The following is a 27,340-nucleotide window of genomic DNA, read 5'->3' as shown; positions in this document are numbered from 1 at the left end:
CGCGCCAGTCCCCAGAGCCTTCTGGGAACGGCGGAGTGTCTGAGTGAGTAGGTGGGTGTGGAAGTTTATCCGCTCTCTTGAGCGAAGGTTTATAAGAAAAAGGTGCGTTTTTATCATAAAAGAAAATACGCCCGTCGTCATTAACATCTGACCATCACTAACCCTTACTATGTACCCTACACCAAGCAAAGTTCTTTACCTTCATGGTTTCACAGTAAAGCGCATTGTGAACGTTCAGTTCAGTCGCTCAGTCGCGTCCGACTCCTCGCGACCTCATGATGATTCGAAATGTACATATTTTTAAGTCTCTTTAGCCTACGAAGAAAGCAAGGATTAGCAATCGGTAAGTGGCAGTCTGGCAGAGGTCACTCGGCTTCAAAGTCTGATATTCTTAACACGCCTGTCAACGCAGGAGATGTAAGAGACGCGGCTTCAATCCCTGGGTTGGGAAGATCTCCTGGAGAAGGGCATGGCAACCTACTCCAGTATTCTCGCCTGAAGAATGCGATGGACAGAGAAGGCTGGAGGGCTACTAGTCTGTAGGGTCGCAAAAAGTTGGACAGAACTGAAGCGACGTAGCACGCACACATAGCACAGTAACTCATGGTTTTATGCACAACCAATTAGCTTTTTGTTATTTTCTTACCAGTTTTATGTCCTGTTGTTAAACATAATTATATGAACAGGTGTGTGTGTGTGTGAGAGAGAGAGAGAGGTTTTTTCACTTAATTCAATGTTTCTGGAGAGTCGGCTATGGCCTGTGCTCTGCTCTATTTGAACTGTTGTGTTGGAGAAGACTCTTGAGAGTCCCTTGGCTTGCAAGGAGCTCAAAACAGTCAATCCTAAAGGAAATCAACCCTGAATATTCATTGGAGCTGAAAGCTCAGATACTCTGTCCACCTGATGCAAAGAACTGACTCAGAAAAGATCCTGATGCTGGGAAAGATTGAAGGCAGGAGGAGAAAGGAACAGCAGAGGATGAGATGGTTGGATGGCATCGCCTAGTGGGTGGACATACCTTTGAGCAAGCTCAGGGAGTTGGTAGTGGACAGGGGAGTTGGTGATGGATAGGGAAACCTGGCATGCTGCAGTCCATGGGGTAGCAAAGAGTCAGACACAACTGAGCGACTGAGCTGAACTGAATAATATTACTATTAATAATAATTTTGTTTGGAAATGTTTATTTTGGGGTGCTTACATCGTAAATACCCAAGGAGAGATATTCAAACTGAATATATTCCTGCCTAGTCATGTATGGATGTGACAGTTGGACTGTGAAGAAAGCTGAGCACCAAGGAATTGATGCTTTTGAACTGTAGTGTTGGAGAAGACTCTTGAGAGTCCCTTGGACTGCAAGGAGATCCAACCAGTCCATTCTAAAGGAGATCAGTCCTGGGTGTTCTTTGGAAGGAATGACGCTAAAGCCACCTCATGCGAAGAGTTGACTCATTGGAAAAGACTGATGCTGGGAGGGATTGGGGGCAAGAGAAGAAGGGGACGACAGAGGATGAGATGGCTGGATGGCATCACCGACTCGATGGACGTGAGTCTGAGTGAACTCCAGGAGTTGGTGATGGACAGGGAGGCCTGGTGTGCTGCAATTCATGGGGTCACAAAGAGTCGGACACGACTAAGCGACCGAACTGAACTGAGTGCTCAGTGTAGAGGTCAGGGCGGGAGGTGTGAGTTAAATACACTTAACTGAAAGTGCAAAGTTATTTAAAGCCATGGAACTGAATAAGATGATTTAGGGAGAGAGTGATGTAAAGGAGAAGGAAGAAGAGAAGAGAACCCAAGTTGATCAATAGAATGCTCCAACATTTAGCAGCAGCCAGAAGGGTGACAGGAAAGAGAGTCATTGACATAGAAACAGACTAGTCCTGGGCTAGAAGCACAGCCAGTCACCAACTATAGTGAAAACCAAGGAGAGAGAAGTAGCTGCTGGATCTGACAAGATTATGGTCACTGGTGACTTTGAGAAGTACTGTCCAGTGTGGAGGAAAAGAAAGAAAGGAAGTGAGCGAAATATATATGGTGAAGAAATAAAGTCGATATTGTACTTTTATATTGTTATTGACATTACATGTTTTTCCATGTTGTCACAGGGTTGTAAAAATTTTTTAATGTCTCCATACATGTATGAGACTTTTAAAAAAAGTTTTCGGGTACTCTTTCTGCCCCCTTCTGATGCCTATGTCAGAAGCTTTCTCTATCTCCTTTATACTTTAATAAAACTTAAAAAAGAAAAAAAAAAAGTTTTCATAGGAGTATACTTGATTTACAATGTTGCATTAGTTTCAGGTGAGTAACAAAGTGGATCAGTTTTACATATACTCTTTTTAAAATTCTTTCCCTCTATAGTCAATTACCTCCCTGGTGGCTCAGAGGTTAAAGTGTCTGCTTCCAATGAGGGAGACCCAGGTTTGATCCTGGGTTGGGAAGATCCCCTGAAGAAGGAAATGGTAACCCACTCCACTATTCTTGCCTGGAGAATCCTATGGACAGAGAAGCCTGGTAGGCTACAGTCCACAGGGTCGCAAAGAATTGGACACAACTGAGCAACTTCACCTTCACCTTGATAGTCAATTACAGAGTATTGAGTAGAGTTCCCTGTGCTATTGAGTTTTACTTTTTAATAATAAAATATAGAAGCACCCAATGTTTGGCTGGCTTCCAGTAGGCTAATTGACTTTTTTTTCTGTAGGTGGTTGTTCACTTTGTTGGGTCACAGATTCTTTAAGGAAGTCTAAGAAAGTTGTAGATTTTTCTCTTCAGAAAAATGCTAATAAACTCATTCACACTAAAATGCATAGATGATTTCAGAATTAGAAGTCTTCAGTTACCTGAGGGTAAGAGCCCATACTCTAAGCAATGTTCCCAACCTGTTTTTAAAATTATCCCCAGATAATTGTGTCCTTTTCCTTCTCTGTTATTTAGTTTTTGTAATGAAGTTAATGGGACAATAAGGAGTAGAGAGAAACATGAAAATCTAAAAGCTGACACTTGCAAGTTGTATATTGCATTATTACTCCTTATATGATCCTTGTATATTAACAGCTCTGGTTGAACTGTTTATTAATACACCGTAGTGGTTAAGAGCATAGATGCTAGAACCAGTTTACCTGAATTTTATTGAATCTTAGCTCTGCCATTTATTCCTGGTGTGGTTTGGGGGAAAGTTACCCTCTCTGAGCATCAATTCCTTCTATGTAAATGGAGCTAACAAAAAGTACATACATACATAGGGGTTGTTGTACAGAGTTAAGAAGCTAATGGATGAAAGGTACCAGGTACCATAACTGCACAAGCTTTCACAAGTTATCTAACCTACCTGAAACCCAACTTCCTGACCTATTAAAAATAAGTGATATTAATAATGATACCATTTTTAAAAGGAATTGTATTGGCACAGAGGATGGAATAAATGTTTGCTGAATGGATAAATGCTCTACTATCTTGCTACTCGACAAGTTCCTTAAGGGCAGAAACCATGGACTTTTTCAACTTTGTGTCACCAGTGCATCCTCTGAACTTGAGGTTAATGAGTGTTGAATTAACAAAGTGTACATTTTGTTTAACCCTGACAAACTCAAAGAGTAATGTAACTTCCTACATTGGACGTGGTTTGTGTCACAGGATTTTTAATATTTCTCCCAAAGCTGTTTCTTAGCTTCTATAGAATATCCAAAGCAGCCCTGAAAAGCACCACTGTTTACTTAGGAATCTGCTTGCCCTCAGCTATTGCCCTCTATGCCAACATCTTCAATATTCCATGCCATCCTCTGTTCCCTTTTACCACAATGGTTCTGCCTGCCCCATCCCTTCCAGCCAGTTCACTTAGACAAATTCTTTCATTTCTTCCTCCATAAGCTCGATTGGGAAGTCTTGGCAATTTTGCTCTTTAATCTTTGTTTCCTCAGTGCCCTCTAATTTAAAGCCCAGGGATTACAAGAATGCAAGGAGTCTGCCTAGCTACGTGAACCTCAGTTTACTCATCCACAAATTAGGGGTAATACTAGTGCCCCTCATGGAGTTGTTCTGAAGAGTCAGTAACCTAATACTTTGGTTATCAAATTGTGGTCCCCAACCAGCAACATCAACACTGTATAGGAACTTGTTAGGTGTGAATTCTGAGGCTTCACCCCAAACCTGTCGAATCAGAAACTGGGGATGAGATATTTTATTACCTATTTGCTATTGTCATTATTTTATTCTCCTATCCATATCACCAGGATAGGTTGTATTATCCTCACTTTAAAGATAAGGGATCTGAAGTTCAGAGGACTTCTAAGCAGTGGAAGCATTTGTATTTGGGTCTTCCAGTGTTTTTGTTTTTGTTTTTGTTTTTTTTTACTGCCCCACTTTTTTTTTTTTTTAACTTTTTACTTTATATTGGAATATAGTTGATTAACAATGCTGTGTTAGTTTCCATACAGCAGAGTGATTGACCTGTACCTGTACATGTGGCTATTCTTTTTCGAATTCTTTTGCCATTTACCTTGTTGTGTAGTATTGAGCAAGGTTCCCTGTGCTATACAGTAGGTTTTTTCTTTCTATTTTAAATATAGCAGTGTTGCCCCGCATCTTAAGAGTGTGAACTAGGAGGGACAGACTTAGAGAAATAAATGCATGGATGTTGTGGTGGACATTTGTAGAGTTCTTGACAGTGTGTGTTCTCTCTTCTTCTTGAAACAGCATCCTGATTTTCCCTTCAGGACTCACTCTTCCCTCATTCTCAGTATCTGAAGTTCAGATTAGACACCTAGGAGGGCATGTGTCCTAAGAAGCATTTCTTTGACCAACTAACTGGTTCAGAGGTAAGTATGTGTCCTAAACTGGACCAAGGGCCCTATCTGGAAGTTTTGTTAGAGCTGTTGGGAAAGAGGTGCTTCTTTTTCCTGGATTTCGCAAGATGATAGTAGCCTTAAGCTGTTGGTGGCCATTGTGTGACTTCATGGAGAAGTCTGCCTGAGAATGAGCTCTGTCCAAAGTAAATGAGAGAGAGAGAGACAGGGAGAAGGGGTGAGGGAGGGAAGGAGATTAAGATGAGCTTACGTGAGCCAATGGATCCCTCTATCCAGTTCTTGGTCTTTTCAGTTGCCCTAGTTAACAGATTCCCCCTTTGTGTGCTTAAGTCAATTTTAATTGGGTTCTGTCACTTTCACCCAAAATGATACTTAATACATCTGATTTAAACTTTTTGTGTTGCTGATAAATAAGACTGGAAACTTAAGCCTTCCTTTCAATGCAAATGTTTATATGGTGAGTCAGAGTCAAAAAAAAAAAAAATCAAAGACAAAATCTTGATAATAGGAGTCAGTGATAGACTGGAAAGAGTATCAGACCAGGAGTCATAAAATCTGGTTTCTAATCCTGGGAGGTTCACTCAGCTGTGTGACTTTGTAAAATTAATGCTGCTCTGAAAGAAGTAATGTATACATATGTGCTTTGAATGTTCCATTGAAGTCAAATAATTATTAGAGTTTCTCCTTAAACTTCTTACATGTATAGAATGGTACATTTTCAGTTAATTTAGTGGTGGAGGTAGAGAAGGAGATGCTTCTTGGTTTCTTATGTACTGCTCTTTGATCTGGGTGATAGAATACTTTAAAGATACATTTAAAAATACATCTTAAGAGAATGGAAAGGCAAGTCACAGACTGGGAAAAATATTTTAAAAACATATATCTGATAAAATATGTGTATCCAAAATGCACAGAGAACTCTTATAATTCAGAAATAAAAAGAACTGAGTTAAAAATGGGTAAAAGATGTTAACAGACACCTCACCAAAGAAGATATACAGATAGAAAATAAGTGAATGAAAGATGTTCAACATCGTATGTCATTAGACAGTTGCCTATGTGTTAAATTGACTAAACTGTAAAACAGGGGTCTCCAGCCCCCATACCACAGACCGTACCAGTCTGTAGCCTGTTAGGAATAGGGCCACACAACAGGAAGTGAGTGGTTGTCTACCACGAAACCAGTCCCTGGTGTCAAAAAGGTTGGGGACTAGACTACTGCTCTAAAATATTGGCAACACTAAATCCTGGAGAGGAGCAAAACAAACTCTCATTCATTGCTGGTGGGAATGCACAATGGTATAGCCACTTTGGGAGACAGTTACCTACTTTTTGTAAAGCTAAACATAGGCTTATCGTATGATCCCCCTGTCACTCTCCTAGGTATTTAACTAAATGACTTGGAAATTTATGTCCACACAAACCTGCATATGGATGTTTATAACAGCTTTACTCATAATTGCCAAAATTTGGATGCATTCAAGATGTCCTTCAATAGGTGAATGGATGAACAAACTATGGTACATCCTTAAATATAGTATTGTTCATTGATGAAATGAATCTCAAAAAGAATGGATATATGTATATATATGACTGAAGCACTTTGCTATACACCTGAAAATAACACAACATTGTGAATCAACTATACCCCAATATAAAATAAAAATTCAATAAAAAAAATGAGCTATCTGGTTTCAAAAAAAAAAATGAAAGAAACTTAAATACATATTGCTAAGTTTAAAAAGCCCATTTGAAAAAGCTGCATACTGTGTGACTCCAACTTCATGACATTCTAGAAAAGGGAAAATTATAGAAACAATAAAAAGATTGGCGGTTACCAGGGGCTGGGAGGAGGGGCCAAATGGTGAAGCACAGCTGGGTTTAGGGCAGTGAATCTATTCTGTATCATACCATAATGGTGGATACATGACTTTATGCATTTGAGAGTACTCACACAATAGTAGAACACAAAGAGTGAACCCTCAGTTAAATACAGACTTTAGTTAGTAACAGTGTATCATTATGGGCTCATCCATTGTAACAAGCATGCCACAGTAATGCAATGCAATTAATACTCAGGGACAGACTTCTCTGATGGTCCAGTAGCTAAGACTGCACTGCCAGTGCAGGAGGCCCAGGTTTGATCCCTGGTCAGGGAACTAGATCCCACATACTGCGACTAAGAGTTTGCATGCTGCAGCTATTAATAAAAAATACCACGTGCCACAACTAAAAAAGGAAAAGAACCTGCATGCTGCAACAAAAACCAAAGATTTTGCATGCCTGCAAAGAAGACCCAGTATAGCCAAATAAATAAATAAAAATTAAAAAAAAATGGGGGAAATTGTATGGGAAGGGAAAGTTGGCATACAGGAGTTCTCTACGCTTTCTGTTCAAGTTTTCTGTAAACTTAAAGCTGCTCCGAAAATAAAGACCATTAACTTAAAAAAAGTTGCATCTCCTCCTAACTCCTTCTTGTAAACCCAGAGTTCTTTGGAGAACATCATGCCTACTTGAGATGGGATCTGGAAAGACAACATCCTGCTCTTGAATCCTGGGAGCTCCAAGAGGAAGTCGCATCAGAATCTCATTAACACTGGAAACGAGGAAAATTTGGATCTGTGTGATTCAGAGTGAAAGAGAAGCAAGTGACTCAGAATGCCAGATAGGGAAAAAAGTCTATTTACATACTCAATGAATTTCTATTGAGTGCCAGCTATATGTCAGAAACTGATCTAAAGGCTTAAGAGACAATAGTAAACAAATGAATTCCCTGTCTTCATGGGGCTTGTGTTCCAGTGTGGGGAAATAAAAAATAAATATGTAAATGATGTTAATCTATAGTAGATCATCAGATGGCAATAAATGCTATGGAGATGAATATACTAAGTGGAGAGTGTGGCAGAAACTTTTAACTATTCCACAGAATTCATTCCCCTTTTCATTTTTTAGAAAAAGAACCCCTCTCTCAGCTTTTGACTGATAACATGGCTACGGCATTAGAGTCTGCATTCCCCCTGCCTTCATTTTGCACCTGGATATATAGTGCTGTGACAAGTTCAATTCAGTGGGGTATGAGTGGAAGGGTTTTGTGTAACTTTCAGGTCATTAACTGAAGGATAAAGTCACTTTCCTCGTATCCTCTCTTTCTCCTTCCAGCTGGCTAGGAGATGGCACTGACTGGAGCATCCTTGGAAGCCAAGTATGGAAGATGACAGAGCCCCCAGATTTAGAGTGCTCAATTACTGAGTATTATACAAGAAGGAAGTAAACTAACATAAGCCATTTTGGGTTTGGATCTCATTTCTGGGTCAGGGGACAGGACAGGCTACTTACTCCAGTATTCTTGCTCTTCCCTGGTGGCTCAGCTGGTAAAGAATCCACCTGCAGTGTGGGAGACCTGGGTTCAATCCCTGGTTGGGAAGATCCCCTGGAGAAGTAAATGGCTACCCACTACAGTATTCTGGCCTGGAAAATTCCATAGACTGCCTAGTCCATGGAGTCGCAAAGAGTCGGAGATGACTGAGCAACTTTTACTTTCATTGCAGCTTAGCTGGTACTTAATTTGGAGAGCACCAGAGCAAAGTGGGGGAGGATTTGCAATGTTATATAAGGTAATCAGGGAAACAGAAGCATGAAGGAAGGGAGGGAGGGAACCATGGACATGAAGATAATTCCAGGCAGAAGAACAAGTGCAAAGGCCCTGAGGCAGTATTGAGCTTCAGTCTGGTCCGGGAATAGCCAGAGGTCTAGCATGTCAGGAACACAGCAAGTAGGAGAGGAAGTCAGAGGGTTGAAGAGCAGATCACATATAGCAGGTTATAGATCATACTAGGAGATTGCTGAAATGGCCTCTTAGAAAGAGTGGACAAGGTCCCAGGGCATGGACAATGAAAGAAGATCCATGGAAGATGAAATCACCAGATGCCTTATAGGAGCAGTGAAAGAAGACTGCTATGCATTTCTCAGTCATCTGTAAGTTGATTTATGCTTATATTCATGGGGAATTATAGAGACAAAGAGATTATGATTTCACTATATACTCTTGGATGTATTCTGTTAAACAGATACTGTATTTGTAATCAAATGCTGTCTGGGCAGGTGCGTTTTCCAGAGATTCAGTGGGGATTTAATCTAAATGATGAGTAATCTTCCACCAAGAATGACCATAACCCAATGCCCAGGAATATCTTTGTCACAAGAGCTATGCAGTCACAGTGTTACAAGCATTCCCCATTTTACAGGCTAGGGTAACCCAGAGAAATCAAATGACTCACTTGAGATGACACAGGAAATTAATGGCAGAATTGGGAACTAGAATCCAGGTGTCCTGATCCCCAATTTAATATGCTTCCCATTACAATTAACTTTACTTCATGCTAACTACAAAAGATGATGGTGGATATTTCAAATCACAAAACAATCCTAATGACATTTGCCACTGGATTTGGCAGTATTCTTGCTTGGAAAATCCCATGGATGGAGGAGCTTGGTGGGCTTGGTGGGCTTCAGTCCATAGGGTTGCAGAGTCAGACACGACTGAATGACTTAACAACGCTTTGGTTGAGGGATCCATTCTTTTGTCAGCAGCAGATTTTCTTCCTCTAATGATTCTTTGTCTAAAGCACTGTGGAATGAAAAACTGCCTTGATTGCACACAGTCAGATAATCTTGATGGAGATAGTGTTAATAAGGCCTTTTATTTATAAAGGACTTGAAGATTTGTAAGAAATTTAACATCTGTCAACTCCTCTGATCCTTACAGCATCCCTGCAAGGTAAACAGGGTAGATATAAGTTCTGTCACATTACAGATGAAATTAGGTAGTCCCAGAAATGAGAAGTGACTCAGCTGAGGTCACGCATCTCTGACTGATGATGCCAGATTTTCTCACTCCAGGTTCAAAAGACTTCTTGCAACATGTATCCACCCAGATGATTAATAGCTGATACTTTATAGCTCTTGCTATGAATCAGGTACTCTTCTGTGTTTTGCATATTATGACTCATTTACTTGTCTTACAAGGTAAATTCTATTGTTACTCCCATTAGTGTTGGGAAAACTGAGACTGAGTTACTTACCCAAAGTCAGTTTCATAAAGCAGTCAGAGCTGGAACCCAAATATATGCAGACTGTATCCAGAACCTGTGCTTTTGGCCACTGCACTGTACTACCTCTCCAGTTACGACTCTGAAGCCATTTTATGATTCAGGTAGCTCATGGGCACACATCAGGAGTCTGTGAGATGAAATTAAGATACCTCATAGTTCCAGTGACTGTCCTAAGCCCGTCTTTAATGTGAACGGCCTCTTGATCATTATCTACATATATGATAGATGTAATCAAGATTTGATTTGTAGACCATTCTTCTGGGTGGGATGGAAGAAAACTTGTGCATAACAGTAGCTATTTTGGCATCAGTGTTGAAAAGTTTATACAGATAGTGAACCATGTATGTTTTGCAAAAGAATCAGTGCTGAGAAGTCATTGCTTCACTCTCTTTTCTTTAATTCATTAGTAATATCAAGGAGTAGAGAAGAATATAGAGAAGTATAGAAGTCTATTCAATAGAATACAGTGCAAGTAGCATGTGACAGTTCTGAACACTTGCACTCTTCCAGGCTCTCTTAGGCCTTTACCAGGGCAATCAAAAAGCCCAAGCTAGCCTTTTGGGTGATGAGAGACTACATGAAGAAAGCCTTGTAGCCAAGTCATCTAAAGCCAAGGCCATGCATGCATACATGCGAAGTCACTTCAGTCGTGTCTGACTCTGCAACTCTGTGGACTGTAATCTGTGAGGCTCCTTTGTCCATTGGCTTCTCCAAGCAAGAATACTACAGTGGGTTGCCATGTCTTCCTCTAAGGGATCTTCCTGACCCAGGGATTACACCCGCATCTTTTATTTCTCCTGTATTGGCAGGTGGGTTCTTTACCATTAGTGCCACCTGGGAAGCCAAGGTCATGCATAGTATTCATCTGTTCTTTTGATAGCACTACTTTAATTTTCTTTTAGGGAACCCCCTCTTTATTTATTCTTAGTCCATGTGTTTTTATCACCAACCCATCTCCTATCTCTGGGTTGGATGAAAGTGATCCAGACCCAGGCACAGTGTATTGCCCTAAAAAAACAAAGTGGTTGATCAGGGATAGGTGTGTGATCCTAGTCAGTCCAGTGAAAGTTGTCCCTCATATGTTTACCTGAAATATTAGAATACAGGCGTCCTTGGTGGCTCAATTAAAGAGTCTGTCTGCAATGCAGGAGACCTGGGTTTGATCCCTGGATCAGGAAGATCCCCTGGAGAAGGAAATGGCAACCCTCTCCAGTATTCTTGTCTGGAAAGTCCCAGGGACTGAGGAGCCTGATGAGCTATACCCCTTGGCGTCACAAAGAGTCAGACACGACTAACACACACACACACAGAAAACAGAAACTCTCTTTCTATTTAACTAATAGAATATAACCTAGAGGCTGCTGGTGGCCCTCCTGACCCATGAGGGAATATTTGCATGAAAATGAAACTAAGATAAAAGTAGAGCCAAGAGATGGGGAGAGTCAAGTTCCCAATAACAAATTAGGGCATCTAGATCTAGCTGTGTCTACTCTTGGACTTTTAAATAATGTGTGTGCATGCTCAGTCATGTCTGACTCTTTGCGACCTGACCCCATTGACTGCAGCCCGTCAGGCTTCTCCGTCCATGGGATTTTCCAGGCAAGAATACTGGAGTGGGTTACCATTTCCTTCTCCAGGGGATCTTCCTGACACAGGGGTTGAACCCATGTCTTCTGTGTCTCCTGCATTGGTAGGTGGATTCTTTACCACTGAACCACTTGGGAAGCCCATATGAACCAATAAATTCCCTTATGTGTTTAAGCAAATCTTAGATTTCTGTCACTTGCAACCTAGATTAATTTTCCTGATTAATTGTTCTGGTTAATACTGGCACAATTCATACATTAGACTTTCTGCTTTGCCTGAAAGCAAACTGTATCAGTTAACTATTGACACAAGAAAGCTGCATAAAAAACAGCCACAGTGGCATGCAACAAGGCTGTGGCTGGATGGTTCTCATGTTCTGGGTTGGTCGTGGCTGATCTTGGCTGGGCTTGTTGGTGCTGGTGGTCTGCTGACCAACTAGGGGATGGCTAATCTAGCATGGCCTTGGCTTGGGTGACTTGGCTACATACCTCTGCGTCATGTGGTCTCTCTTCGTCAAGCAAGCCAGCTAGCTTGGGCTTGACTCATGGCCAAGAAGAGGCCTGAGAGAGCCTGAAAGAATGCAAGACCTAGGCTCAGAACTTTACACACCACTGTCACCTTACTCTGTTTGGCAAAGCAAGTAGCAAGAATAGCTCATACTCAGTGGGTGGGGAAATAGTCCATCTCTTGATGGGAAGAGCTACAAATTCCCATTGCAAAGGGCAAAGCTACAGGGAGGAGCCAAGGATTAGAGCCATTTTTGCAGTCAGTCACCACACTCATCCTTGTTGCATTTAATACAGTGGTAGTAAAGACATAGGGAGAAGGCAATGGCAACCCACTCCAGTCCTCTTGCCTGGAAAATCCCATGGGCAGAGGAGCCTGGTAGGGTGCAGTCCATGGGGTTGCTAAGAGTCGGACACGACTGAGCGACTTCACTTCACTTTTCACTTTCATGCATTGGAGAAGGAAATGGCAACCCACTCCAGTGTTCTTGCCTGGAGAATTCCAGGGACAGGGGAGCCTGGTGGGCTGCTGTCTATTGGGTCGCACAGAGTTGGACACGACTGAAGCGACTTAGCAGCAGCAGCAGCAGTAAAGAGATAAGTAAATGGGGGCTAGCGCTTACCAGTTGCTCACCAAAGGTAGCATGTTCTTTCAGTGCAGGAGATGATGCTCCCCTGGGAAGACCATAGCCTTGACTACACGGACCTTTGTGGGCAGAATGATGTCTGCTTTTCAACACATTGTCTAGGTTTGTCGTAGCTTTCCTGCCAAAATGGTAGCAGATCTCTGGCTCTGAGGCAATGAAGTTGAAAATTAGGATCCCCCTGAATTTTGCTTCTCAGGTCTTTCTGTCAGTTTCATGAGCACCCAATTGCCTGTGTTAAATACCCTTCTGCTTGAAATATCTAGAGTGATATCTGTTTTCCCTATAGGTATCTACATGATACAGACTTCAAATTCTGGACTCTAAACTGTCGTCTCTCACAGTTGTTAGCCTTATTATTATCCACTTTTTTCATGTTCCCAGCCTGCTGCCTCACAGCCTACCCTCTTGCCCACACACCTAGCATACCCTTAGGAAGAGAGCTCTGCTTCTTATTGCTGAGAAAAAAGAATGTGTTAGGTATGACCTCCCTCAGCTATTCTGTCTCTCCACTTGGAACTGTAGCTACCCTTTTTGTTTCCTTCTGCTCCATCTGTACTTCTGGGGTAGAAAAAGGATAAGACTTTTATGTGGTACATGGCACCTTTTATTTACCATTTTAACCTAATTTTCTGCTGTTTTTCATATGTGCCTATACTAATTATGGTAGACTGACCGCACTGAAAAATAAAAAAAGATGGAATTGTTGCTGTAACAAAAGACCCCAAAATCTGTAGTAGCTCAAACACAGTAAAAGTTTATTTCCTGCTCAAATAACAGTGCTGGGCACATGAATAATCAATGGGACAAGCCCTCCTCTATTTAGGGACCCAAATTGATGGAAACCCAACCGTTTTCAAGATGTGCTTTTCAGTGTCACCTTTCCAGACATCCAGGAGGGGAAAAGCATATGAGGGATATATATACAGAGTTTTTTGTGGGTCAGGTCTAGAAATGTCTTTTTTATTCCCATTCCGTTAGCTAGAATTCAGTCACATGGCTATACCTAACTGCAAAGGAGGTTGGGAAATGTAGTCCAGCTATGTGAAAGCTGAGCGCCGAATAGTTGATGCTTTTGAACTGTGGTGTTGGAGAAGACTCTTGAAAGTCCCTTGGACTGCACAGAGATAAAACCAGTCAATACTAAAGAAAATCAGTCCTGAATATTCATTGAAAGGGTTGATGTTGAAGCTCCAATACTTTGGCCACCTGATGTGAAGAACTGACTCACTGAAAAAGACCCTGATGCTGGGAAAGATTGAGGGCAGGAGGAGAAGGGTACAACAGAGAATGAGATGGTTGGATGGCATCACTGATTCGATGGACATGAGTTTGAGCAGGCTCGGGGAGTTAGTGATGGACAGGGAAGCCTGGCGTGCTTCCATCCATAGGGTCACAAAGAATCAGACATGACTGAATGAATGAACTATGTGTCCAGGAGGAAGGAAAAAAATGGATTTTGGTGAATATCAGTCTGTGCCATTATGCCTTAAACCTTGGAAAACTTAATTTTTCAACTGTTCAACTTTGTCTCTTCTAAATTAAGGATAATAAAAGCATCTCTTTAGGGCTGTTGTAAGGATTAAATGTATTATACTATAATTCTTAGAATAGGGCCTGGCACATAGGCAGCATCCATCCATAACCATCAGTGTTACCTGTTGTCATTGTTATCATTATCATCATCATCATCCTTAGAGACTCAGCTTAAATATTACTTCCTAAGTAAAGTCTTGGTTCTCCCCTTCTTCTCCTGCCCATTTCTTGCCCAGAGTTACATTGTATTATAACTGTTTTATGATTGGTGCCTCCCCTACATGCTTCTTGAGGGCAAGAAGTGTGTTTGCTGCTGCTGCTAAGTCGCTTCAGTCGTGTCTGACTCTGTGTGACCCCCACGGACTGCATCCTACCAGGCTTCTCCGTCCATGGGATTCTCCAGGCAAGAACACTGGAGTGGGTTGCCATTTCCTTCTCCAATGCATGAAAGTGGAAAGTGTGTTTAGTTCTTTTTATATCTCAAATATCTGGCATAGTCCCTGGGGTATGATAGATATTCACTAATATTTATTGAAGGAGGAAAAGGGGAAGGGGAGGAAGGGAAAAAAAGGAGAAGGAGGGAGAAAGGGAAGGAGGGAGGGAGTAACGAAGAACGGAAGGAAAACCATGCAAGGGTCAACATCTTGCCAACGGTAGATTCATGAAAGGGCAGCCTGATACACTGCATAGCAGCTTTAGTTGCTACAATATCCCAGATCCCAGAGGCTCTGAGCTGCTGCCAGCTCAGGGTCCAAGCTTCAAACCCTGTGCTGACTGCCCTGTGCACCACCTCTCATCCTCTCAGCCCAGCTTTACTCCAGCCATTGCTACAACACTCAGGCTGCCAGAGGTATAAGCCTACCGTCCCTCGCCTCAGATGTTTGCATCTCATTCTGCCCTGGGCTTGCTGTCCATTTCTTTCTTGGACACCTGCAGAAATGTATTTTGACTTTCACATATGCAAACAATGCAAGTGTGAGGGAGGTGGCATGTTGTGGGGCAACTTAACCATCGAAGGAGAGGAGCTAATGGATAAATGTTCCTTTTTCCCAGCTCTTGGGCAGTTGATTCTGGTAGGGTGAAAACTTGTCCTGTTTTCCTTGCACTTTCCTGGTTTTTCCTCTGAGAGTCCCACATGGCTGGAACCCACTAATTCTGAAAGGAATTCTACAAGACTCTTCATGAGGTTCCGGTGGGGGTCAAGTCCCAGGTGCCCAGAGCTCAGTAACACACCTGGACTGCCTTTCCCTACTTACTTTGATGCAAGCCCTGTCTCAGGCTCTGCTTTCTGTTGGTGTTTGAATTGGGCAGCCCTGAGCTATTTCAAATCCTGAAAGATGATGCTGTGAAAGTGCTGCACTCAATATGCCAGCACATTTGGAAAACTCAGCAGTGGCCACAGTACTGGAAAAGGTCAGTTTTCATTCCAATCCCAAAGAAAGGCAATGCCAAAGAGTGCTCAAACTACTGCATAATTGCACTCATCTCACACACTAGTAAAGTAATGCTCAAAATTCTCCAAGCCAGGCTTCAGCAATATGTGAACCGTGAACTTCCTGATGTTCAAGCTGGTTTTAGAAAAGGCAGAGGAACCAGAGATCAAATTGCCAACATCCACTGGATCATAGAAAAAGCAAGAGAGTTCCAGAAAAACATCTATTTCTGCTTTATTGACTATGCCAAAGCCTTTGACTGTGCGGATCACAATAAACTGTGGGAAATTCTGAAAGAGATGGGAATACCAGACCACCTGATCTGCCTCTTGAGAAATCTGTATGCAGGTCAGGAAGCAACAGTGAGAACTGGACATGGAACAACAGACTGGTTCCAAATAGGAAAAGGAGTATGTCAAGGCTGTATATTGTCACCCTGCTTATTTAACTTATATGCAGAGTACATCATGAGAAACACTGGACTGGAAGAAACACAAGCTGGAATCAAGATTGCCAGGAGAAATATCAATAACCTCAGATATGCAGATGACACCACCCTTATGGCAGAAAGTGAAGAGGAACTCAAAAGCCTCTTGATGAAAGTGAAAGTGGAGAGTGAAAAAGTTGGCTTAAAGCTCAACATTCAGAAAATGAAGATCATGGCATCTAGTCCCATCGCTTCATGGGAAATAGATGGGGAAACAGTGTCAGACTTTATTTTTCTGGGCTCCAAAATCACTACAGATGGTGACTGCAGCCATGAAATTAAAAGACGCTTACTCCTTGGAAGGAAAGTTATGACCAACCTAGATAGCATGTTCAAAGCAGAGACATTACTTTGCCAACAAAGTCCGTCTAGTCAAGGCTATGGTTTTTCCTGTGGTCATGTATGGATGTGAGAGTTGGACTGGGAAGAAGGCTGAACGCCGAAGAATTGATGCTTTTGAACTGTGGTGTTGGAGAAGACTCTTGAGAGTCCCTTGGACTGCAAGGAGATCCAACCAGTCCATTCTGAAGGAGATCAGCCCTGGGATTTCTTTGGAAGGAATGATGCTGAAGCTGAAACTCCAGTACTTTGGCCACCTCATGCGAAGAGTTGACTCATTGGAAAAGACTCTGATGCTGGGAGGGATTGGGGGCAGGAGGAGAAGGGGATGACAGAGGATGAGATGGCTGGATGGCATCACTGACTCGATGGACGTGAATCTGAGTGAACTCCAGGAGTTGGTAATGGACAGGGAGGCCTGGCGTGCTGTGATTCATGGGGTCACAAAGAGTCGGACACAACTGAGCGACTGAACTGAACTGAACTGAGCTTCCCTGTGTAGTGATGTGTTCCCAGCTCTAGAAAAGTAAACAGGGCAGGGCCAGAGAAAATGAGTCAGGGCTCCAAACAGCCAAATTATCACTTTCCTGATGTTGCTACAAAATTAATCTGGAAGAGATGGTATCATTTAAAGATATCCTGAAACAAAAACAAAAAACCTATTCATTCAGTAAAAAAAAAAAAAAAAAAAGAAAAATGATATTATCATGAAATGTTTATTAAATGTGCAAACAGCAGGGTGTTGGAGAGAATATCAAACAGAAGACTTAGCTTTCCTTTTTTTTAATATTTTTTATTTATTTGGCTGCATTGGGTCTTAGTTGCAGCCTGCTAGGTATTTGTTTCATCATTCAGGACCTTTTTTTGTGGCACATGGGCATAGTTGCCCCGCAGCATGTGGGATCTTAATTCACCAGCCAGGGGATCCAACCTGCATCCCCTGCACTGCAAGGCAGATTCTTAATCACCAGACCACCAGCGAAGTCCTGGGAGACTTAGCTTTTAGCCCCACTTGAAGCCACCTTGTGGTTCAGATGGTAAAGAGTTTGCCTGCAATGCAGGAGACCCAGGTTCGATCCCTGAGTTGGGAAGATACCCTGGAGAAGGAAATGGCAACCTACTCGAGTAATCTTGCCTGAAAAATCCCATGGATGGAGGAGCCTGGCAGGTACAGTCCATGGGGGTGCAAAAAGTTGGACATGACTGAGTGACTTCACTTTCACTTTCTAGCATCATAATCCTACATGACCTTTGTCACTTTTCTTCTCCTTGGGCCTCAGTTCCCCATCTATAAAATGAGGACGCTGGACTTGTCCCTTTTTGCTTTTACCAGTTGTCCTGTTGTACAGGAGACAGGGATCAAGACCATTCCCATAGAAAAGAAATGCAAAAAAGCAAAATGGCTGTCTGGGGAGGCCTTACAAATAGCTGTGAAAAGAAGAGAAGCGAAAAGCAAAGGAGAAAAGGAAAGATATAAACATCTGAATGCAGAGTTCCAAAGAATAGCAAGAAGAGATAAGAAAGCCTTCTTCAGCGATCAATGCAAAGAAATAGAGGAAAACAACAGAATGGGAAAGACTAGGGATCTCTTCAAGAAAATCAGAGATACCAAAGGAACATTTCACGCAAAGATGAGCTCGATAAAGGACAGAAATGGTATGGACCTAACAGAAGCAGAAGATATTAAGAAGAGATGGCAAGAATACACAGAAGAACTGTACAAAAAAGATCTTCACGACCCAGATAATCACGATGGTGTGATCACTGACCTAGAGCCAGACATCCTGGAATGTGAAGTCAAATGGGCCTTAGAAAGCATCACTACGAACAAAGCTAGTGGAGGTGATGGAATTCCAGTTGAGCTATTCCAAATCCTGAAAGATGATGCTGTGAAAGTGTTGCATTCAATATGCCAGCAAATTTGGAAAACTCAGCAGTGGCCACAAGACTGGAAAAGGTCAGTTTTCATTCCAATCCCAAAGAAAGGCAATGCCAAAGAATGCTCAAACTACCACACAGTTGCACTCATCTCACATGCTAGTAAAGTAATGCTCAAAATTCTCCAAGCCAGGCTTCAGCAATATGTGAACCGTGAACTTCCTGATGTTCAAGCTGATTTTAGAAAAGGCAGAGGAACCAGAGATCAAATTGCCAACATCCGCTGGATCATAGAAAAAGCAAGAGAGTTCCAGAAAAACATCTATTTCTGCTTTATTGACTATGCCAAAGCCTTTGACTGTGTGGATCACAATAAACTGTGGAAAATTCTGAAAGAGATGGGAATACCAGACCACCTAATCTGCCTCTTGAGAAATTTGTATGCAGGTCAGGAAGCAACAGTTAGAATTGGACATGGAACAACAGACTGGTTCCAAATAGGAAAAGGAGTACGTCAAGGCTGTATATTGTCACCCTGCTTATTTAACTTTTATGCAGAGTACATCATGAGAAACGCTGGACTGGAAGAAACACAAGCTGGAATCAAGATTGCTGGGAGAAATATCAATAACCTCAGATATGCAGATGACACCACCCTTATGGCAGAAAGTGAAGAGGAACTCAAAAGCCTCTTGATGAAAGTGAAAGTGGAGAGTGAAAAAGTTGGCTTAAAGCTCAACATTCAGAAAACGAAGATCATGGCATCCGGTCCCACCACTTCATGGGAAATAGACGGGGAAACAGTGGAAACAGTGTCAGACTTTATTTTTCTGGGCTCCAGGATCACTGCAGATGGTGACTGCAGCCATGAAATTAAAAGACGCTTACTCCTTGGAAGGAAAGTTATGACCAACCTAGATAGCATGTTCAAAGCAGAGACATTACTTTGCCAACAAAGTCCGTCTAGTCAAGGCTATGGTTTTTCCTGTGGTCATGTATGGATGTGAGAGTTGGACTGGGAAGAAGGCTCAGCACCGAAGAATTGATGCTTTTGAACTGTGGTGTTGGAGAAGACTCTTGAGAGTCCCTTGGACTGCAAGGAGATCCAACCAGTCCATTCTGAAGGAGATCAACCCTGGGATTTCTTTGGAAGGAATGATGCTGAAGCTGAAACTCCAGTACTTTGGCCACATCATGCGAAGAGTTGACTCATTGGAAAAGACTCTGATGCTGGGAGGGATTGGGGGCAGGAGGAGAAGGGGATGACAGAGGATGAGATGGCTGGATGGCATCACTGACTCGATGGACGTGAATCTGAGTGAACTCCAGGAGTTGGTAATGGACAGGGAGGCCTGGCGTGCTGTGATTCATGGGGTCACAAAGAGTCGGACACAACTGAGCGACTGAACTGAACTGAACTGAGCTTCCCTGTGTAGTGATGTGTTCCCAGCTCTAGAAAAGTAAACAGGGCAGGGCCAGAGAAAATGAGTCAGGGCTCCAAACAGCCAAATTATCACTTTCCTGATGTTGCTACAAAATTAATCTGGAAGAGATGGTATCATTTAAAGATATCCTGAAACAAAAACAAAAAACCTATTCATTCAGTAAAAAAAAAAAAAAAAAAGAAAAATGATATTATCATGAAATGTTTATTAAATGTGCAAACAGCAGGGTGTTGGAGAGAATATCAAACAGAAGACTTAGCTTTCCTTTTTTTTAATATTTTTTATTTATTTGGCTGCATTGGGTCTTAGTTGCAGCCTGCTAGGTATTTGTTTCATCATTCAGGACCTTTTTTTGTGGCACATGGGCATAGTTGCCCCGCAGCATGTGGGATCTTAATTCACCAGCCAGGGGATCCAACCTGCATCCCCTGCACTGCAAGGCAGATTCTTAATCACCAGACCACCAGCGAAGTCCTGGGAGACTTAGCTTTTAGCCCCACTTGAAGCCACCTTGTGGTTCAGATGGTAAAGAGTTTGCCTGCAATGCAGGAGACCCAGGTTCGATCCCTGAGTTGGGAAGATACCCTGGAGAAGGAAATGGCAACCTACTCGAGTAATCTTGCCTGAAAAATCCCATGGATGGAGGAGCCTGGCAGGTACAGTCCATGGGGGTGCAAAAAGTTGGACATGACTGAGTGACTTCACTTTCACTTTCTAGCATCATAATCCTACATGACCTTTGTCACTTTTCTTCTCCTTGGGCCTCAGTTCCCCATCTATAAAATGAGGACGCTGGACTTGTCCCTTTTTGCTTTTACCAGTTGTCCTGTTGTACAGGAGACAGGGATCAAGACCATTCCCATAGAAAAGAAATGCAAAAAAGCAAAATGGCTGTCTGGGGAGGCCTTACAAATAGCTGTGAAAAGAAGAGAAGCGAAAAGCAAAGGAGAAAAGGAAAGATATAAACATCTGAATGCAGAGTTCCAAAGAATAGCAAGAAGAGATAAGAAAGCCTTCTTCAGCGATCAATGCAAAGAAATAGAGGAAAACAACAGAATGGGAAAGACTAGGGATCTCTTCAAGAAAATCAGAGATACCAAAGGAACATTTCACGCAAAGATGAGCTCGATAAAGGACAGAAATGGTATGGACCTAACAGAAGCAGAAGATATTAAGAAGAGATGGCAAGAATACACAGAAGAACTGTACAAAAAAGATCTTCACGACCCAGATAATCACGATGGTGTGATCACTGACCTAGAGCCAGACATCCTGGAATGTGAAGTCAAATGGGCCTTAGAAAGCATCACTACGAACAAAGCTAGTGGAGGTGATGGAATTCCAGTTGAGCTATTCCAAATCCTGAAAGATGATGCTGTGAAAGTGTTGCATTCAATATGCCAGCAAATTTGGAAAACTCAGCAGTGGCCACAAGACTGGAAAAGGTCAGTTTTCATTCCAATCCCAAAGAAAGGCAATGCCAAAGAATGCTCAAACTACCACACAGTTGCACTCATCTCACATGCTAGTAAAGTAATGCTCAAAATTCTCCAAGCCAGGCTTCAGCAATATGTGAACCGTGAACTTCCTGATGTTCAAGCTGATTTTAGAAAAGGCAGAGGAACCAGAGATCAAATTGCCAACATCCGCTGGATCATAGAAAAAGCAAGAGAGTTCCAGAAAAACATCTATTTCTGCTTTATTGACTATGCCAAAGCCTTTGACTGTGTGGATCACAATAAACTGTGGAAAATTCTGAAAGAGATGGGAATACCAGACCACCTAATCTGCCTCTTGAGAAATTTGTATGCAGGTCAGGAAGCAACAGTTAGAATTGGACATGGAACAACAGACTGGTTCCAAATAGGAAAAGGAGTACGTCAAGGCTGTATATTGTCACCCTGCTTATTTAACTTTTATGCAGAGTACATCATGAGAAACGCTGGACTGGAAGAAACACAAGCTGGAATCAAGATTGCTGGGAGAAATATCAATAACCTCAGATATGCAGATGACACCACCCTTATGGCAGAAAGTGAAGAGGAACTCAAAAGCCTCTTGATGAAAGTGAAAGTGGAGAGTGAAAAAGTTGGCTTAAAGCTCAACATTCAGAAAACGAAGATCATGGCATCCGGTCCCACCACTTCATGGGAAATAGACGGGGAAACAGTGGAAACAGTGTCAGACTTTATTTTTCTGGGCTCCAGGATCACTGCAGATGGTGACTGCAGCCATGAAATTAAAAGACGCTTACTCCTTGGAAGGAAAGTTATGACCAACCTAGATAGCATGTTCAAAGCAGAGACATTACTTTGCCAACAAAGTCCGTCTAGTCAAGGCTATGGTTTTTCCTGTGGTCATGTATGGATGTGAGAGTTGGACTGGGAAGAAGGCTCAGCACCGAAGAATTGATGCTTTTGAACTGTGGTGTTGGAGAAGACTCTTGAGAGTCCCTTGGACTGCAAGGAGATCCAACCAGTCCATTCTGAAGGAGATCAACCCTGGGATTTCTTTGGAAGGAATGATGCTGAAGCTGAAACTCCAGTACTTTGGCCACATCATGCGAAGAGTTGACTCATTGGAAAAGACTCTGATGCTGGGAGGGATTGGGGGCAGGAGGAGAAGGGGATGACAGAGGATGAGATGGCTGGATGGCATCACTGACTCGATGGACGTGAGTCTGAGTGAACTCCGGGAGTTGGTGATGGACAGGGAGGCCTGGCGTGCTGCGATTCATGGGGTTGCAAAGAGTCGGACACGACTGAGTGACTGATCTGATCTGATCTGGCTGTTGCAGTTACTTGTGGGGTTCTGTGGGGAGGACAGAGGCTCCAGGGCTGTCAATAGGTCAAGGAAATAGAGGAGGGGACAGGAGCCGAGGTTCATACCTGCATCAGTTGTTGAGTACATGTTGCAGAAAGATTATATAAATGGATCATGGTGGACGGTGAAGAACCCCAAATGAGTGTCCCTAATGTTCTTAAGATTTATCAATTAATCAAAAACCCTCTACCTACCTAGATGAGATTTCAGGGCCAAGAAGATTTGCCTTTAACTTTTTTTTTTTGGCCATATGTCTTAGCATGTGGGATCTTAAGTTCCCCAACCAGGGATGGAGCCCATGTCCCCTGCAGTGGAAGTGTAGAGTATTAGCAACTGGACCACCCAGGGAACTCCCTTCCTTTAACCTTTAAGAAAGATCTTCATAAAAACTGAACAGCTTGAGGCCATGACCTTGACAGCCAGATGGAAAACCCAGCCAGTGGTGTGCTAGAGTACCTTGTACCTATTTGTAAGAGGTGATTGTGAAATATTCAGGAATTTTGTGAGCCTAACAACCATTGGTAGTTTTAAACCAGTCTTGGGAAGAGCACTGACACCATAGAAATTGGCCAATGCTAAAACTGGGGCTCTCTCTGCCCCGTGAGTTGTTTTACCAGCCCTTCACTGCATCCAGCTTTGATCACTGTTAGCTTCTTATCCAGGATTGTGGCTAAATTAAATGTGTGTGTCTTAAAAAGAATTTTTTTTTTCTCCTGTGTTTTTTTTTTTTTTTTTTTTGGATTGTGGATACAGTGATTAGAGTCATTAAAACCTGTCTTTCTGTCTCCCTTCACAGAGGTTTTCTTTATAGGTGCTATGAATTTGAAAGATGCAAATCCCTGCAGAGCTATCTGGCAGGATTCCATTCCCCCAAGTCCTGCAGGTCCTGGCAGGGCCCAGCTCTGCCTGTCTTCCTCAGAACCACTTCAGGGTGTCATGGTGCTGCTTCAAGAGTGTTTGTCTTCATGAATTGCCTCTTTGGGGGCTTTGGGCAATTCTTGAAGGACTTTGAAAGCTTGGTTGGAATCCTGGTTGTGCCACTTGGTAACTCTGTGACTGGGCAAGTTACCTAACCTGACTGAACAGTTTAACTTCTGGGCTTAACTAGAACCTAAGGAAGTTTAAGCGTTAAGGTACCGCACTTGTGTGAGCCTCTCACGGGGGAGCCTTAGGCAGGTTGTAATTTTGTTTAATGTTTGTTTGTTTGGCTGCACCTGGTCTTAGTTGCAGCGTGCAGGATCTTCTACCTCCGATGTGGCGTGCAGGTTCTTTGGTTGCCACATGTAGATATTTTAGCTGCAGCATGTGAACTCTTAGATGCGGCCTGCGGGATCTAGTTCTCTGACCAGGGATCGGACCCAGGCCCTCTGCATTGGGAGCACAGAGTATTAACCACTGGACCTCCAGGGAAGTGCCTGCATTTTCTATTTTAATCTCATCATCTAAACCCAACCCCTCACCCCTACCACAAAGTACATCATCTTCAGAGATTCACACAACTTGGATCAGCTACTACTTGTGGAAATGAATCATGCAACACATGTAAAAGGCTTAACCCAGGGCCTGACCCATTGGAAGAGCTTCATTAAAGTCCCTATTGTAATGCAGATGCTTTCCCTCTATCACCATACATCCCATGTCATTTTTCTCCTGTCCCAAAATGTCAGCACTCGTCCACATTCTGTTCGTAGTTTGCTTCTCCTCCACCCACCACGCTGGCTTCTTGCCAATCACTTGCCACTTGGCCAAATTTATTCCAAGAGGTGCCACATGCAGCGCCTCACTGCCGCGATTGTAATGGTGAGAAAACAATTTTTAGCAATCAGTTCTTCATCTCCTTGCAACGTGACAGCAAGGAGAAACCATAAGTGAATTGCCCAAGGCTCCTTGGTGTGATGGGGAATCAAAAACATATTAATACTTAACAAAACATCCAACAGGACAGGAAAACAAAGGGCAATTGAGGCAAGGCTCTGATGCTCTGCCAGTTGTTAAAATAAAAGGCTGATTGTCAGTCCACCGTGAGGTAGAGAGCTTCCCTTAAGAGCATAAGTATCTCAGAATTATCAAAAGCCTCTAAGTCCCCTTAATGATGGGTTTTTACCACAGGTAGAGGGAAGGTAAACCACATTTAGTGCATTTGGCACTACAGGTGTAACAAGAATTTCAGAGCCATATGCCTTTACTCATGGTGAGTTAGGGAGTGGTTGGTGTGCCTGTGAGCCCGACGTGCACTCCTTCCCTGAGCTGGAAGAAGGGACCTTGAGTCAGATGAAACTTAGGTGCAGTCATTACTAACAGACTGTTGTATGCAAGGCACCTGGAGTGGTGCTTTCTATTACACAGTGTTGAAAGCTGTCCAGTCAGGTGGAGAGAGTGAGGCCATTGGGATCAGATGAGTCTCATTTAATCCAGGCACTGCTTTGTGTTGTTATATGATTTAGACTGTTTCTGCAACCTCTGATCCTTAAGTTTCCTCATCTGTAAAATGGGAAAAATACCACTCACATTGAAAAATTGCTAAGTTTGTAATAAATGTTCATTTTCTTACCCCCTTCTGAAAGCATAGAATCCAAGTGCAGTTTTGGTATTCTCAGAAACTGTTCATGTAGCTTTTCTGAGTCTTGTATTATGTTAATAGTTGAAACATTTTGTCCTGTTATATTTTTGTGGCACAAGAATTAGAATATTTAGATGAGTATGATAAAGAATCCACCTGCATGCAGGAGACCCGGGTTTGATCCCTAGGCTGGAAGATCCTTTGAAAGAGGAAATGGCAACCCACTACAGTATTCTTGCCTGGGAAGTCCCATGGACAGAGGAACCTGGCAGGCGACAGCCAATGGGGTTGCAAAGAGTCGGACACGACTGAGCAACTAACACTTTCACTCTTTCAAAAAAGATTACACATAGTTCCAACATGTAGTTATAGCTTCTGTTAAAATCCTTGGAGATAACCTTCCAGAATATTTTTATGCATATAAATACTTGTATTATTGCAATTTAATTATATGATGCATATTATTCTATAACCTGCTTTTTTAAAAAGATGATAGATCTTATTTATAGGAATCCTTGGGAAAAATCTCTTCCCTGACAAGTCAGGTAACAACTCTTCCTTGTCGTAGGAAACAGTTGAGATTAACACACTATTACAATTGACGATCGTTATTAAATAAGTTATAGTAAAACTTCAGTGCCCTTTTCCCAGAGAAAGGCCATATAGCTGCTACAATGAAAGAAAACAAGTGACATTTACAAATCCCATTGCTGAAACTCCTTTGTTTAGAAATCATGTTGGTTTTTTTTTTTTTAAACAATTTTATAAAAACTATAAAGAAGCTTGTCCCTTTGCATTCAAAACAAGGCAAAAAGAGATTTGTAATTGGATATTGTCCTTGATCAAGCTGCTATATCAAAATACCATGGACTGGGAAGCTTAAACAATGGACGTTTATTTTCTCACACTTCTGGAGAATGGAGGTCTGAGATTAGGGGACCAGCAGATCTGGTTCCTAATAAGAATGTCATTCCTGTCTTGCAGATGCCCAGCTGCCTTCCAGCTGCAACCCTGCATGGTGGAGAGAGAGTGTGCTCTGGTGTATTCTTCTGCTTATAAGGACATTAATCTTAACTGTGGGGCTGTACTCTCATGACACTCTCATGACCTCATCTAAACCTAATTACCTCCAAAAGCCTGCCTCCCAATACTATCACACTGAGAGTGAGGGCTTCAACATGTGGATGATGGGTAAGGGTAGAAACATCTAGAACAGAGCAAATATTGTTATAGACCCATAACACCTTCACTAAAGAAGATAATGGACTTCTCTGGTGGCTCAGATGGTAAAAGAACCTGCCTGCAATGCATGAGACCTAGGTTCGATACCTGGTTCAGGAAGATTCTCTGGAGGAGGGAATGGCAATCCAATCCAGTATTCTTGCCTGGAGAATTCCATGGACAGAAGAGCCTAGCAGGCTACAGTCCATGGAGTCAGAGTCACACGTGACTGAGCAACTAACACTTTCACTCTTCTGTAGAGAAAATAATAAAAGGGAGCAAATTACCTCTACCAGAACACGGTACTGGCACTTAGAAAATGCTCCATGTTTGTTAGATTCCTGTTCTGCCCTCATTCCTCACAACAGTGATACGAAACATCCACAGGCTTTGGAATCAGACCAGGGTTTGAACACTGGCTTATTATCATTGAATACTGGCTTTTTTTTTATCATTATCACTGGCTTATTTGAACACTGGCTTATCATTTGGTGGAGCATCTTGAAACCTCCTTTTATATTTGAGGATGTCCCTTCCTGGGATAGGGTGACTATCCACTCTTCTTTTAGGGCTCTGGCCCATACCTCAAGGATTTATCTCGGTATAAATTTCACATTTCCTGAGCAATAGAAATTTCTTAGACATGTAGTTATCTGCAGCCGCTAAGTCGCTTCAGTCGTGTCTGACTCTGTGCAGCCGCATAGATGGGACCCCACCAGGGTCCCCTGGGATTCTCCAGGCAAGAACACTGGAGTGGGTTGCCATTTCCTTCTCCAATGCACGAAAATGAAAAGTGAAAGTGAAGTCGCTCAGTCGTGTCTGACTCTTAGCGACCCCATGGACTGAAGCCTACTAGGCTCCTCCATCCATGGGATTTTCCAGGCAAAAGAGTACTAGAGTGGGGGTGACATTGCCTTCTCCAGTTATCTGCAGAAAAAATTTTAAATAAATATGCAAAAAACTGA

General features: G+C 42.4%; 1 long non-coding RNA gene across 1 annotated transcript; it reads left to right on the top strand.

Moving 5' to 3' along the window:
- Positions 1–13: 13 nt before the first annotated feature.
- On the top strand, positions 14–27,340 carry LOC101908204 (uncharacterized). Its single transcript, XR_234618.5, has 4 exons — positions 14–102; positions 4,696–4,817; positions 7,965–8,780; positions 26,139–27,340. It is a non-coding gene; the product is annotated as an uncharacterized lncRNA (long non-coding RNA).

This window comes from Bos taurus, chromosome 5 (genome assembly GCF_002263795.3).
Source record: "Bos taurus isolate L1 Dominette 01449 registration number 42190680 breed Hereford chromosome 5, ARS-UCD2.0, whole genome shotgun sequence".
Classification (NCBI taxonomy): domain Eukaryota; kingdom Metazoa; phylum Chordata; class Mammalia; order Artiodactyla; family Bovidae; genus Bos; species Bos taurus.
The sequence above is the reverse complement of the archived record's forward strand: the minus strand, read 5'-3'. Positions and strand labels throughout refer to the sequence as shown.